The following is a 15,680-nucleotide window of genomic DNA, read 5'->3' as shown; positions in this document are numbered from 1 at the left end:
TATATAAAATATTAGATAAAGTAAGCAGAGAATCAACTTTGCACTGCTGCGTGCGATCGCGTCAAAGATCAGACAAATATACACGTGCATCTTGAAAAGTGAATGTTTCGGAAAGTGCTACGCCACATTTTGTGCTATCTAGTGGTTTAGATGAAAATAATATCAAAGGTGCCTTTTACCCCAGGGCACCTTTAGCCCCATTGTACCCTATTATTAGGGCCTAAGCCCAAGGGGGCAAAGGGCCCTGATATTTTCCTTAGAATTCTTATTAGGGCCCAAGCCACTAAGGCGCAGGGCCCTATTGAATCCCCTAAGGCAGGGGTGGGCAAACTTTTTGACACAAGGGCAACATCAAATTTTCCACATTGACCTGTTAACGTTTACCAGAGCGACGGCGCACTGAAGCGTTTTTTTCCCCACTAGTTTAATGTTTATGAATGAATTTAACGTGAAAGAATATCATTAATCTTGACAAACTATATATCATTCTGAAGGTCTAAGCCTCAAGCATCGACGACAGATCGCTGTTTTCCGATGGAAAGCTTATAAGAAATGTATTTGCTACATTTGTGTAAGCAGTACACATCAAAACAAGCAGAATAAAAAAGCAGTTCGTACCAGATTCATTGTAATAACGAGCCACAAACGCGTCCACTGCTGAAATCCCAGTTTAGTTAGAGAGGTAAGGGTCCACAGAACAACATCCAGCGAGCACTTTTAGTCCAGCGAAACAATAACGTTGTAATAAGGATGAATATTCCTTTGTTTACATTTCATTTCTTCGGGAGAGTTATTGTTCACAAATTATAGTGGCATTCACTATAAACATATATTATAAACGCCCAGCCTTAAATATTTAACGCAAAGCTGAAACTAGCGGCATAGTTGCTGGAAAATGCACAATACAAACTCAAAACAAACTCACTTGCCTTTTCTCATTCATCACCAATCCTAATGTGCGTGCTTTGCGCTTGACCTTGATTGCTTTAGCTATATAAGTCGCCTCACCTTGGAAATTGCACACGTTTAAGATGGAAAGAAAAGCAATTTTATAATCCAGACAGTACTATATAAATTTTAATAAAAATGTGTGTGGAAAACAGAAGAAAGCATTTCTTTGAAAGATAAAATGACCAATTATTTCCATGTTTTCCCCATAAAATTACAGCACCTGTGAGCAGGAGGATAACGCTGGCATTTGTTCGGAAAGTCTACAGAGCATTTTAAGCATTTTCAAAACGGTTCCAATACAAGGCATTTTTCAAAACAAATGAACACTTTCACATTTTTAAAACAAGTAACTTGTTAACAATTGTGCCAATTTTGTAGCATATATAGCTATTTTGACTTTTTATTTTGTATTCGATGTGCGGCTTGAACGCGGCGTTCGTCAAAAATAGACTAGGTGTCTATCTTTAGTGAAACTGTGCGGAGAGCCGCTTCTGAAACGTGCCGCGGATTGACTGGAGTGGCCGCGATCCGCTCCGGTTGCCGCGTCGGAGCGGCAGGACAGTGTAAATCAGGGGTTATACTGCACTACAGGCTACAGCACCATCTATTGGATATTACTGATATTGCATCAAATTAGCTATTTTGGAACAACTGCCTCACGGACTGGATGAAAACACTCATAGTTTGGCCACCTTTGCAGATTTGTTTCATTTTTAAAAATCTCTCGCGGGCCGCCACAGGAGTATTTTATTGATTTCCTTGGGATTATTTGTTGTTGTTATTATTTTTTATGTAAAACCTGTCAAGATTTTATGGGCTTTTAGGGCCATTAACATGCTCAAAAACTCTTGAAAATTGGCACACACCTTGGAATCTGCAGCCATTAGGGCCGGGCAGAGAGTGGTACAGGGGTGTGGCAAAGGGGCTTTACAGTGCCCCCTGGAATACAGAGAGCCAAATATCATACATACTCGCACTTATACATATGAAAGTCAGATATAGATATAGATCTCATCGAGCCAAACAACTTTCGCACAGCATGTCATAGGCTCCGACCGACAGGAAATTGGCTATTTAGGGTTTTGTGAAAAACACATGCTCTAGAATTTGATATACTCGTCGTAGGTTTTTTACCTGATTGCCACCAAACTCAGTCAACATGATCTCAAGACATTGGGGATGAAAAATTGTGAAGGTTTTTTTTTATATCTCAAACGGTTTGCTGGTGTTGAGGAGTTGAAATTATGGCAAAAAATGAGGAACAGGAAGTGTCTAATAACTTTTGCATGCTTTGTCTGATTTTGTTCAAACTTCAACAGTTTATTCGTTCAAGGAGTCTGCTCACATAGATGTGACTATTAGGAGTCAAAGTTATAGCGCCACCAACTGGCAGCAAGAAGTGTTACTTTTTTTAAATGCTTTGAATGCACCCTCTTATATTTACCCGATTTGTTTCAAACTTATTCAGAATAATCTAAAAATATGGCCTTAAGAACAACAGGACAGGCTGAGAGTTCACAGACAGCCTCCATGGCCGAGACAGGACAGTCAGAGAGTTCACAGACGGTCTCCTAGACCGTAACAGGGCAGGCAGAGGGTTCAAAAGCGGACGCCACTGACTCAGGAGGTTCTGCAGCGGAAGCTGCCACCTCGGGAGGAGCTGGAGCGGATGCCACTGATTTGAGAGGTTTTGCAATGGAAGCTGCTACCTCAGGAAGAGCTGGAGCAGGCTCAGATGACTTGGGAGATTATGCACCTCGGGAGGAGCTAGAGCAGAATCAATGACTTGGGAGGTTCTGCAGTTGGAGCTAAACTCTCCAGGACATCGGCACACCAGGACCAGCGTTGCCTACCCCTGCTCTAGAGTGTGTGTGAGCATCTTTTATACTAGACAAGAGAAGACACGACAAAACCAACCAATCAGAGCATGACACATGCAACCAAGGAACCAATAAGAACATAACACACAGACAAGGGTAGCACATGACAAAATCACATGAGAGGCAAGGAACACATGGGAAATGGAGTCCAGAGAACAATGGCAAGAGTCCGGGTGGAGTGCCCTCTAATGGAGTTCATGGGCACTCCAGCTGGTGATCATAACAGCCTTGTTCATTATTTCCTGTAATTAGCCGAAGGACTTGGTGGCCAATAAAAAGAAAACGGATGAAAGTACTTTTTATAAACAATTAACAAAAAATAAAAAGTCAATAATATTATTTTTATTTCATTGACTAAACAAATAAATAGAGGAGCCATTTCTGTGCATGTATGTTCTTCCTCCATCTTCGAGCCCCTGCCCCTTTTAGGTCTGACGCTAAAGTGCCCCAGTACCACCAGGGCACCTCCATCAGGGGGTCATTTGAATTTCTAGGGGGGGCGCAAATCACGTTATGTGTGTGTGTGGTGAGGGGATTCCGGTGGGAAGCGTGCAATCTGTGATCGCGTGCAGTTGCTGACGCTGCTAAAGCATGTAATCACATTCTTACGCGCGTTGTTTTATCGGTTTCACTTTCGCGTTCGAAATCGACCATGTTCAGCAAAGAGGGGAGAGGACGGAAAGTGGGGGGCACAGTAACTCGTTTGGGGGGGGAATGCCCCCCCCCCGGCGCCAGCCCTGACTTGACTTGTGAACGATATCATGGCCGTTTAAATCAGTACTGCTGCTCTGTATATGCACAGTATGCAGTTTGCATAGGGCACCAACTCCCGGGGGAGGCACCATCCCAGTTGCTCAAAAAAAAAAAAAAAAACGTGACATTCCCGCAACCGCTCACACCTCATGTTTGCGGCTGAATGCAGATGATCATAATTGATGGACAACCATGCCCGTGAAATGCTTGCCCCCTAAACCTAATAACTGGTTGGGCCACACTTAGCAGCAACAACTGCAATCAAGCGTTTGCGATAACTTTTAATGAGTCTGTTACAGCGCTGTGGAGGAATTTTGGCCCACTCATCTTGGCAGAATTGTTGTAATTCAGCCACATTAGAGGGTTTTCGAGCATGAACCGCCTTTTTAAGGTCATGCCACAGCATCTCAATAGGACAGGTCAGGACTTTGACTAGCCCACTCCAAAGTCTTCATTTTGTTTTTCTCTTCAGCCATTCAGAGGTGGATTTGCTGGTGTGTTTTGGACACACTTTTTCACACAGGGCCATGTGGGTGGGGGGGGGACTATGGAAGTCACTGTGAACCAGCAACTATTTGGTTTTCCGCTGCCTTCAAAATAGCGTTTATGTTTAGCAGGAGGAAACTCAGGTTTAAAACAACTTTTTTAGTGAGTAAATGAAGATATAAAAATAAAACACTAGCTTATTTTAATTCTTCGGTGAATTAGTCCTTTAATGTTTTTAAAACACCAAACACAAAGAGAAAAATCACTCACTGCTCTTGACTGAAACACTTTAATAGTTTCTTTAAAAGGAATAGATCTATATAGTGTTTTATTTTTATATTTTTTGATTCAGTTTCTTGAATGCTCCTGCTAAATACAGCTATTGTACCTGAAAATAAAACACTGTTTATTTTATTTGTATATTGTGTGTATTTGTAATGTGTATCATTGTTCTAATTTTTTAATAACAAAGATAAAATAATGACAAAGATTTTTATCTTCACCCACTTTGGCCTAAATATCTGCCATACTTTTTTATATTTTGTTACCTTGAAAGGCTTTGTCTTTATAATAGGGAAATTAGTTTGGCTGTATTGCTCAAACAGCTTGCAAAATAGAAAAACCAACATGACAAAGAATTATGATAAAATCGTGAATCGTGATGCCCGCGATTGTGCCATCGTAACGCCATTTTGCCCCTGCCCCTCCGGAGGCCTGTGCACACCACTGATTACAGATATCAAGAATTAAATTTTGTATTAGTTAAAATGTAATTCCTGATATCAAGAATTCAATTTCTGAGTGAATTCAAGTGACGATGTCGTTGTTGATATCAAGAATTAAAATTTTTACTAGTGGAAATGTAATTCCTGATATCAAAAACAGCCATTGTTACTAGTAAAAATCCAATTCCTGATATCAAGAATTAGCATTTTAACTAGTAAAAAATGTAATTGTTGATATCAAGAATTCATATGCTGTGAATGAATGAAAGTTAAAATGGCTAACCATAGTCCAATGACATTGTTGGAAAAGTACTGTACTGAAATGGAGCTATAGTTTGGGGTCATTCCTATTATTTCCACTCCTCTGTATTAGCACATAATTCAAATATATTTTAATATGCTTTGACATAATCTTCTGTCAGTTTTGTAAGCAAGCGGTGTGTTGCATTATGTGGCTCTGGCGGTGAAATAAAGACAGAAGTTTTCATCCCAGCTGTCTAGGTCACATTACAGTAGTCAGTTTGTGGTCTTTCCCATTTGTTCAAGGTGTTAGTTAACCTACATACGTAGTTTGATTCTTACAAAATAAGATGAATGTGTCATTGACACCATACTGACTTGTCTTTTGTTTTATTGTCATTTTATCAATCTTTTTCTCTATGAATTTACTAGAATTAGATACACTGGCTAATAGAATAAATATATTAGCATGAAGTTCTCAAACATGATATGACTCATATGGCCTGTGGGTGTCTGCAAACACCCCTAAACCACACATCCAAACAAACAATCACAGTTTGTGCTCTGACACTGCTGCTTTTGAGATTTTTCCCTTTCAAGGCACCACATGATCATTTAATGGTGTTAATGGGTAATTGTGGGTGGAGAAACATCTGAAATATTGGCTTTGTTTGCCATTTTACCTAGGGCTAAAAGTTGGGTCATGAGGAATATTCATGTGAGATGTCACCTCTTGCTCAGTCTCAGGACAACCACACCTTCAGGCCACTCATGATCTTATATAGAACAACCAATATCTAAAGAAATGCTGCAGAAATGCTTGCTGAAATAAGCTGCTGTAAGCAATAATGACAAGCAGACAGACTATAAGCAAAGTAAAAAAATATATAATAAATGTACTTGATGCCCCAAGTAAACTAACTGACAATGTCAACTTACATATCATGATTATCAACTTACATATCAGAGGTACATTTAACCTAGAAGTATTTGATGTTAGATATTGTAAGCACATAAATAACTTTGTGTAAACATTTTAATGGACTCTGAACAACTGATCTTAAGACTTTAAAGAAGTACCATCAGTTTTATGAACCACTTTTTAAAAGACTTTTAACCACGTGGTATTAAGTAGATTTTTAATGGTGTGAAGTCAGTTCTCTTCAAATTTACACAGGTATCCTACCAAAATAACCACTGATGTGGTTATGATTAACACATGAACACGTTCCACGAAGTTTTATAACTAGAAAGTGTTCTCAGTATCCTTGGGTCTCCATTTTAAATATATTGCTTCATATTTTGGAACGTTTAATATTTTATGAAATGTTTTGACTGAAAGGCTTGTGCTATTTAAAATAAATAACATTTTTATATGGAAATAAAAGACAATTGTAATTGTTTTTATAATTTTTGTAAACTATCCAAATATTGTTTTAGGCTACTGCATGAAGTTATGTCAGAATAACTGTGGAAATGTTTCCAGATATTATATAATATTTTCAGCAATTTAACAACTGTTTCATATTCTTGCTGCCACAAATTATGAAAGTGTTTATTCCAGTTTAAGAAGCAGTAAAATCGTAGGTCACACAATAATATGAGCTATGTCCTCATATTACCTCTGATTCCAAGATGCTTGTGTGTGCTACTGCTCAGCTGAAAATACCAGCAGAAACGAGGCAACAACAATTTTACATTTTTTTTAAATTAGTTTTCAGGATTACTACATTTCTATTGTATACTACAGTTATGACTATTCAGTGGAATGCTTCGGTTTATAGTCTAACTGTAGTGCAACATAATCCTATTGTGATTATTGTTTCTCTGACTTTTAAAATTATGGTATCTTTGCAGTTAATTTGACTTCACAAACTGGAGAATAAACTACTTCAACGAGACCCATTGCACCTGTTGCAGAGACTGAAGGGGTTAGAGTGCGTGCTGCCTTGATGCAGCATCTCAACCAAATAGTTTTGGGGGGTGGGGGGGGGGGGTTTGGTCTTAGCCTTAAGGTCTTAATCTTAACCATACCCGGTTAAAAAAAGTCACTGCTCGCCACTGGTGTATGCAACATAAGTTTTTTTTTTTTTTAATAAAATATCTTAAATACAAGTTTGTTACGCAGCTCATTTATTGGAGTTATTTGCTTGGAAATTAGGATGTGTAACATTAAAGTATGTCCTGCCACAAAACATACCGTTGAGAAAACTGTGGCCTAGGCAAAAAATTACTGGTTATCATGACAAAACATCCAATTACTTGTGTTAGTGGGGGCATGCAAACAAGTAACATCTTGTTAAGAGGAACAAATTAAATAACAACCAAAAATTATCAGCTTATTTGTATATATACCTTATTTGTAAATTAAATTCAATCCCCCTTCTATCATTTCAGGGTTATCCATAGTTATTTGAATGTTAGAAAACAGTTGTTTTTACTTCCGCAAATAGTTCTAGGAACTATGAAAAGGTTCTTCCGGTGCGAAAGGGGCTTATGACATCTTACGAAGCCATTCACATTGGGTCTCATAGCCTTAATTAAAGTTTGTGGCGGACAAAGACTATAGTCGTATAGACTGTGGCTTCATGGTGGAACTTAACTTAAACGGGACTCTCGACAGAAAGAAAGGAAGAAACTAAGAAGACAGAAGAGTAGAGTGAGATTGGATGGTTTGATGTTGTCACTAATACATGCTCTATGAGCAATGTATTAGTGAGGAAATTATTTTTCGTGACCAGAGCCCCTAGAGGTGATAGTAAGCCCCTAGAGGTGATAGTAAGCCCTTGATTTCCCACTTTTCCTTTCTTGGTTTGAACTTTGATTTGTTTAATTTTGTTTTTGTTTGTTTTTGTGTGCCTGAACCTGTCTGAACCATGAGAAAATATTGGTAATAATGTTGATAAACCGAATAGCCTAAGTCATTAAATTACCCCCTAGGTTATCACCTATCAACAGAGTTACTCATATTTTTCGGGTGCTCACTCACACCAATTATCCTCTCCTGCCTTATCAGCCACAATATTTAAGCGTTTAGTTTGCGTCACTAACTGATCACCCCAGTTAACCATGCAACACATAGCCCCAATATTTTAGCTCACCAAATCTGGACCGAAACAATGCCTGTGAATGGCACCTGCAAGCAGCCCAAGCTGAAATCCAAGTCCCTGCTCAGCAACGAGGAAACTTCAAACACCAATCGGGTAAAGTCAAACAAGCCAAGGTGAACTCAATGTCACAAATGAACTGAAATATGCTTGCAGACTACAAGGTGAACAGAAAGGGAAAACAACACAGAATTTCCCCTGACAAGCAGACCCAGGCCCCCCAGCCAAGAGTCCAAACCTCGAAGGGGGGGCGAGAGCCCACTGTTACCAGCCAGCAATTACGGGGGGGTGGGGCAGGGACCCTTCCAGAGGATCACTGCAGACGCACACACTGTGTGGCCCCACAGACCCCAACAAGCTGGCCAGAGACAATATGACTTGCAACCTAAATACTGCGGAAGGCCACCACACTTGCCTGCCTGCAAAACATGAACTCTTATGCTTGAATTCTGCCCAATGTGACCACATGAAACAGACTATCCGCTCAGGATCACCTCCAGCCTTAAGACCCACAACATGTTGTACCAGCAGTCTGAAACTGTCAAAGCGGATTACAAAAACTACAAGAAGCCTGCTACAGCCAGCTCTGAGTCTACGGCAGACGACAGAACAGGCCACAAGGGAGGAAGGCTTCAACTCCAGAACCTTCCCTCCTCCCAAAATCCGCATTATGCAGATACACATTGTGAGTCACCACCAACGCGCCATGGCCTTCCCCTGCACAATGACCACCTGACATCTGTGGAACTCAGCCCATATGGCCTACAGAGAACACAGTGCTGCCTCCATAGAGACCGTTAAAAGCCTGTCTGTCTCTGCACAGTAGCTGACTCTGGAGAGCACACTGGTCAGCAACAGAGATCCTGAGGACATAAAAGAAACTGATCCTGAGAGTGGCTCCCCCAGCAGGGCAAACAGGATATATCAGATTATCAGACTCCTTTTAACTACGAGTGGCATGAGAAACCAACAACCTACCAAAAATCCCTCCTACTAAGAGAAATGCCCAGATCTTGGCAAACAGTCTCTCACCACAGAGACATCCATCCTACCGCCAGATGGTCATGGGACCCAAACAGCACATCAGCAGACGGTTGACCACCCACGACAGGCCAAAATACACACACGGCCAACTCCCCTTCACCTGACCATCAGCTCCATGAGACTGGTACACCCCGTGTACATAACACAAGTGGACACAGGCTCTCTTTTCACCAACATGGACTTGCCATATGGTTTTCAGCCCAATGGACTTTAAGCATTCATAGAATTGGCCTCAATTGTGGGAACGTTCACATTTCCAGCCAGCCAACTCATCTGAAGTACACTGCCAGGTCACAAAGATCAGGCCTGACATTACAGCTGGTCGCGAGAACTCGGTCTCAAGGTCAGACCAGCCCACGACCCAGACTCCTCCTGCCATTTACATCTTGAAAGGCACATCACTGTGATAGATGCTTCATCAGAAATTCTACACAGTTCCTCACCAACAAGGACACAGCATGTTGGAAAACAAGGTGAGACTTGGAGCTCTGGTGACACTGGAGTAAATCCAACTTTTATGTCACTCCCAACACTTTGACAGACGCCAAGCTGAAGCTCAGAAACAGAACTGAACTCTTAAGGCCCAAAGGTGTGCACTGAACATGCAGTCATACATGCATACCACCTTCTCAATGATAAAGAGCTGCTGGGTCACATTGACCCTTTGCTGAAATTGAGACAGCCGAAACCCCGGGCTGAAGTGCGAGAACCCTTCCACTCCAGCCAGACAGGTCACCCAGACAGACTGTCAGTTCACCGAGGTCACGGGAAAATCTCACAGCCAGCCATGAGGACATGGCCTGAAGCCTCACATGCTTCAAAGCACTCACCAAGCACACACCAGACCTGCCTTCGCAAGCAACCCAGACAGCAAGCAGTGTCGGATCCGGCCCACATCTGGCCCACATGGATTTCACACGGGCCAGATGTGGGCTGGATCTGGGCCAAAACTATGTTGCTGTCTGGGAAGTGCACAAGTTTCCTATGAGGTCCTGTTGTCAACCATGGTGACTGCCAAGGACACCTGCGTCTTAACTTGAAGTAAAATAATCAATGCTCAACCTGCTACTTCTTGGTTCTTGCAGACCTTGCAACGCCCTGGGGAAACCCTGTAAAGTGCAAGAACTTCCGCCTAGACCATACCAGATGTTTACTCTGGTAAAAATATGAGACTGCAGTACCAGCATACACAAAAGGTGAACAGACAGTCACAGTGTGACACACAGACAGCGTGGCCAAACCCTCAACCACACACCTTCAAGGGAAGGGAGGGAACCTGGCCCCACTCTGAGCCACACCCCCTTTTTCTAAGAGACATCCTGCACCTGCCGACAACTGCCAGTGCCAAAGCTGCTCTTCACAAGAGGCAATGATGCAGAGCTAATGTCAACTATGTGGACTCACTCAAGACCACATTACATCATCAAACTCAAATGGCATCTGCACTCTACACCATGCCTGATTTACTCTCATCCCAAGGAGTTTCATTGACAGCTGGATTCACCAACTACTGCCTTAGTCCTGGTCTACACCAACAACATGGCCAGAACTAAAGGGGGGTTGCCCACTTCAGCAGAACACTGCTCCCACCGGAGCACTAACTACTTGGATGACAAAAGAGCCCTGCTCTGCTCTTCACGAAGCATCCCAGAGTGATCACAGAGACGTGCCGCCACCCTGTAATGGCCCCCAACAGCCAAAGCATCAATATAGGGGATCAACGCACCCAAAGCCACATGGTCAATGGCCTTTTAAGGATGCAATGTTGAGGTATGGTGTGCCCAGAGCCTTTTTTGTGGGTTAACAGCAAACCCCTCCCACAGCAACACTTCAAGCTGGACTCCCAGTCATCACAGTACAAGTGACAGCCATCCTGATCACCCTTTAAATCGCATCGGCTCACAAAACTGCATCAGAGAACTCCTCAGTTACAAAGACTCAAATTATGCCAAGCTCAGCTTCACACGCCACCTCCTTGGCTAGAAAAAAGATGAGTTTGCCACAATGAAGGAATATGTCAGAGCATGTCAGGGTTGCTGTCAATTCCAAACAGCAAATTGGAACCACAAAGCCCCACTACAACACACTCCACTTTGGGTTTGCAATCACTGAAATGACATTTGGCTGTTTCACCACATAGGGGCCTATAACACCATACAGATCTGTGTCAGTCCTCACTTTCCAGTCTGCCAGCATGTCACAGACTGCAAACCCCATTGCCCAATGAGGAGACCCCCACCACCCACTTACAAACTGTGACCAGCACCTGTCACTTGTGCAGCATTGGACTGATCACTACCTCATCCAGCATTGACTGCAAACTACCTCTTCGTACAGTCTGATAGAAAGACTGTTCTTTTGTCACTTTAACAGACTGATAAGCTCTTCTTGCACTACACATATACACTCACCTAAAGGATTATTAGGAACACCATACTAATACTGTGTTTGACCCCCTTTCGCCTTCAGAACTGCCTTAATTCTACGTGGCATTGATTCAACAAGGTGCTGAAGTCCAATTTTGGTGAGCTCGTGCAAATTGTAGCCTCTTTTTCCTATTTGTAGTGGAGATGAGTGGTACCCGGTGGGGTCTTCTGCTGTTGTAGCCCATCCGCCTCAAGGTTGTGCGCGTTGTGGCTTCACAAATGCTTTGCTGCATACCTCGGTTGTAACGAGTGGTTATTTCAGTCAAAGTTGCTCTTCTATCAGCTTGAATCAGTCGGCCCATTCTCCTCTGACCTCTAGCATCAACAAGGCATTTTCGCCCACAGGACTGCCGCATACTGGATGTTTTTCCCTTTTCACACCATTCTTTGTAAACCCTAGAAATGGTTGTGCGTGAAAATCCCAGTAACTGAGCAGATTGTGAAATACTCAGACCGGCCCGTCTGGCACCAACAACCATGCCACGCTCAAAATTGCTTAAATCACCTTTCTTTCCCATTCTGACATTCAGTTTGGAGTTCAGGAGATTGTCTTGACCAGGACCACACCCCTAAATGCATTGAAGCAACTGCCATGTGATTGGTTGATTAGATAATTGCATTAATGAGAAATTGAACAGGTGTTCCTAATAATCCTTTAGGTGAGTGTATCTGCACAGTTTTGTTTTATTTAACTGGTTTGCACTCTATCTGCCATGTGCCTTATGCCACTTTATCTATCTCTTTCTTTATTTTTCTACAATGTCCTCATATGTAATGGTTTAAGTTTCCATTGAGTTCCATTGTATGGGCCAAAAAGTTAATGGAAGTCAATGGGAGCTGACACCGACATTCTTAAATAAATGTGGGAAGTCGTGGCCTAATGGTTAGAGAGTCGGACTCGTAATCCAAAGGTTGCGGGTTCGAGTATCGGGCCGGCAGGGATTGTTGGTGGGGGGGGTGAATGTCCAGCGCTCTCTCCACCCTCAATACCATGACTGAGGTGCCCTTGAGCAAGGCACCGAACCCCCAACTGCTCCCCAGGCGCCGCAGCATAAATGGCTGCCCACTGCTCCGGGTGTGTGTTCACTGCTGTGTGTGTGCGCATGTTGGATGGGTTAAATGCAGAGCACAAATTCCGAGTTTGGGTCACCATACTTGGCAGTATGTCACTTCAATATTTCAATATATCTTCTTTTGTATTCCACCGAAGAAAGACCATCATGCCCAGTATGTAATGAGATGATGGTGAGTAAAAGATTAAAAAAATTTAATTTTAGGTGAAGTATTCTTAATATAAGGCTTTAAGACTTTTCTTATATGAAGCAACAGAAGGGTTTGACAATAAAAATGTTGTAAATGCTGCATTTATTCACTAATCATATATTTATTGCTTAGCATGATCACTGTTTATTAATTCTTCCATAGAGTAAGAGGTGACCATGGCATTGAGAATGTCGACATAGCATGCCTGATGTTCAGTGTACGGGGCACAGGAAGGTACAGCTTTATAGCTGGAAAGAGGCAGATCAGAGGCAGGTTATTTTTCCCTTCTCATCAAGTGCATGATATTCCCTTTTTGTGTTGCATTAGTTGTTTGTAGGATTTTGTTTGTCTGTAGGACACATTTAGTTTAAAGGTACCATTGCTTTTAGATGGGAAATGTATCACGTTTCTTGGCATTAGATTAGTGTTAAAACACAGAATTAATAATTCCAATGAGACAACTAAAAGTATCAGTTTTTTTCACAATTCCAAATGCTGTTCTTTTAAATAAAAGTGGCACTATAAAACCTGTTCTGTTGATGATTATTTGCAATCGCTTTTTTAGAAACAAAGTAATGATGACTCTGCATAAATATGTATATGTTTGGAATGAGACTAACTTTATAAATACATTTAATTATTTATAAAATATCACTCATAATTTTTCAGGATTGAGAGGCTGTGGAGAGACGTATGGTGTGCTGTGTTCTGCCACCCCAATGCGCCTTGCATACGTTGACAGACAGATAACTCCTCTACCAATCACCACACTGAAGCAGATACTCAGTTTACTTCGTTTAATGGATGACTGGAAGTAGGGTAAAACTGAAAAGAACAAATAAATTTGAGTACATTGAAAAGGAATATTTTACATATGCATCACTAGCGTAACATAAGCACGTATGAAATAACAGTGCATACGTTTGCATTCATGTATATGAAATAAAGTACTGTAACACCTGAAATCTTCCACATTCCAAACTGTATACTGAATGAATTGCATCATATTGCACCAAAATAAATGATCAATGATACGTAACTGCTACATGGGTCACACATCGGAGTATAACACAAATAACACATGGTGACACACACCTGTATAAAGATTCACATGAAAGTTGCACTTAACAGAAAATACTATCAAATATAGTTGAATTACTCTTTAACATAAACTTACATACCAACGATACTTCCGAAAGACAAGAAATGTAGCAGATGACTTAAGATGCAAGGAACCACAATAACAGGCTGCTCCCTTCCATGCAATAGACTGAAGCTGGTCCTATATTGATGACATCATCATAACTCTTAAAGGAGCCAGCACTTTTTACACCAATGTCACACATGACAACACACTCCCCGTCTGGTATCACAGGATACCAAACCTACTACTAATAAACTAAGAGAGGAATAAACCAGTCCCTGAATTAGTCTGAAGGAATGAGCATCACCACTTCACTTATAGGTCTGATGAACAATTTTGGCTCTTCTTTATTCATGATCTTGATCTCCACCTTTCGTACCCTTCCATCTGCACTCGGGAACGCTCTAGTGATGCGCCCCAGAGGCCATTGGTTACGTTTGGTCTGATGGTCTTTCATAAGAACTACACTACCCTCCGTGACGTCTTGCCTTTCCAATTGCCACTTCTTCCTAGGTTGCAATGTGGAGAGATATTGTTTTCGCCACCTGTCCCAGAAGGTGGATGCCAGATTTTGGACATGTTTCCACTGCTTTCTGTAGAGGTCAGCATGATCGAATTCTCCCAGTGGACAAGGACAAGGACCGTACTTATGAGTGAGTAACGTCGAGGGGGTGAGGATGAGAGGATCCTCCGGATCCATAGAAACTGGTACCAGTGGTCTAGAATTTATTATTGCCGTTGCCTCCGCCATGAATGTTGTGAGAACCTCGTGTGTGATTCTTGATGGTCCCAGCTGTAGCATCATTGAGTCCAAAATCTTCCGAGTTATCCCAATCATTCTCTCCCACACTCCACCCATGTGAGAAGCGTGGGGAGGGTTGAAGATCCATGAACATCCTTGTTTTGCAAGAAACCTTATGACCTTTGTTTCATCCAAGTTGGAAGGGATGTCCAGTTCTCTGCACGCTCCTACAAAATTTGTCCCTCGATCTGAGCGTATCTGCTTCACTGGACCACGAATGGCAATGAATCGCCTCAGGGCGTTAATGAAACAAGATGTGTCCATAGACTCCATTACCTCGATATGGACAGCTCTGATGGTTAAACAGGTGAACAACACCGCCCATCTCTTGCTGTTCGCGAGTCCTCCTCTAGTACGGCGGGCAGAAATGGTCCAAGGGCCAAATACATCAGCCCCTACATAAGTGAACGGAGGTTCTGCGTTGACTCTTTCCATTGGCAGATCGGCCATCTTCTGTGTTTCACTTCGTCCACGCAGTTTTCGGCAAACTACACATCCAAAGATAAGGGAACATATGCATCTTTTGGCTCCCACGATCCAAAAGCCTGCCATACGAATGGCACCTTCAGTGAAATGTCTCCCTTGGTGCTGTGATTGCTCGTGATAATGTCTCACTATCAAGATTGCAATATGGTGTCGTCGTGGAATGATAATGGGATTGCTTTCATCAAATCCAGAGATCACTCGAGACATTCGACCGCCGATTCTTATAAGTCCGTTCTCGTCTATGGGGATTCAGTGTGAAGAGAGGACTGCTCTTCGGAATATTCTTGTTATCCTTGATGCATCTGAATTCTTCAGCGAAAGCTTCCTGTTGCACGGCACGAATGATGGCGTTTTTGGCTTGGCTCAATTCATC

The sequence above is a fragment of the Barbus barbus genome (genome assembly GCF_936440315.1).
Source record: "Barbus barbus genome assembly, chromosome: 22".
NCBI lineage: Eukaryota > Metazoa > Chordata > Actinopteri > Cypriniformes > Cyprinidae > Barbus > Barbus barbus.
Note: the sequence above shows the minus strand (reverse complement) of the source record.